Source organism: Elephantulus edwardii, unplaced genomic scaffold (genome assembly GCF_000299155.1).
Source record: "Elephantulus edwardii isolate Elephantulus edwardi_28Jun2011 unplaced genomic scaffold, EleEdw1.0 scaffold00018, whole genome shotgun sequence".
Classification (NCBI taxonomy): domain Eukaryota; kingdom Metazoa; phylum Chordata; class Mammalia; order Macroscelidea; family Macroscelididae; genus Elephantulus; species Elephantulus edwardii.
Genome location: NW_006399768.1, coordinates 10,703,975 through 10,705,122, shown reverse-complemented (window position 1 = coordinate 10,705,122; position 1,148 = coordinate 10,703,975). Strand labels below are relative to the sequence as shown.

Below are 1,148 nucleotides of genomic sequence, written 5' to 3'. Positions count from 1 at the left end.
GGAAGGTCCTCTATGAGGTGGGTTGATTCAGTGACTGGTATAATTGGGATGGGAGTGTCAGAGACAGTGCGATTGGCACAGGACAGAGCGGAGTTTAGGGCTGTTGTACATAGGGTCGCTATGAGATGCAAGCGACTCGACGGCAAATAAACAACAACAAAAATGAATGTAAGACAAGACTTAAAATAATGCCAGCTCTTCCTTTTTCACTTTCTTTTTTTTTGGCTTTGTATTTTTAATAGACATGTATATTTATATATAAAATAGCTTTTTTTAAAAAGAAAAAACAAACCCCAAACCAACAACAAAAATTAAAACCAACTTAAAAAAACCCCAACAACAATAAAAGAATCCAACAGAAGCAGAGGTGGGGTTGAGGCCCAGGCTAGGCTCCTAGTACTGCCTGAGTGAGAGGCTGGGGTGAGCTGGGGAGGAGCGGGTAACAAGAGGTCAGGTGTTCAGTTGTCCTTCTGTTTGGATGCTTGAACAGTCCCATTGGCCAGAGCAATGGGGCTGCCTGGGAGTGACACATATTATATCTGAGAGGAGCTTCGAGAGGTGTGTGTGGGGCACAAGTAGGTGCAGAAGAGCTTCCTGTAGACAGGGTCATAGAGGGAGAAGTTCTGGAACTGACAGAGTGAGAGGCCTTGGCTGTCACCCTCCTGGCACAGCTCAGCATGCGAAGTGGTGGCAGCAGGGCGGGGTGAACCCAGCAGCAGGTGCAGGATGGTACTGAAGCTGGACTTGAACAGTAGGAGGTCAGGTTCCTCAGCTTGTTCCTCAGCAAAAAGCTCAAATTCAAGCGTGTCAGCTCCTCTAGGGTTCTGCCTCCATCTAAAGCTGCCAGTGCAAGGACCGCGTCTCAGAAAGCCACGAAAATCTTGGTATCCTGATGGAAATAGCTAAGGGAACCAGCCACTGTGTGAGGATCAGAGAGGTTCAGTTGCCTGGCAAACTCATCCTGGCTGATCATTCGACTCCCATCTGGCTCTGCTCCCATGTCCACACAGCTGGGGGACAACCCAGCCTTCTGAAGCACCTTCCCCAGTTCCTAGAGTTGTAGCTCCATTGCCACTTTTAGCTGGCCCACCATAATCACAGGCAAGTTTCCTACAAACTCGCATTCAGTGGCTGGAATAACCAGGACC

The 1,148-nt window shown here is 48.5% G+C and overlaps 1 pseudogene; it reads right to left on the bottom strand.

Annotated features, from left to right (window-relative positions):
• Positions 1–458: 458 nt before the first annotated feature.
• Positions 459–1,148, bottom strand: part of LOC102850092 — a 14,997-nt pseudogene continuing 14,307 nt past the window's right edge.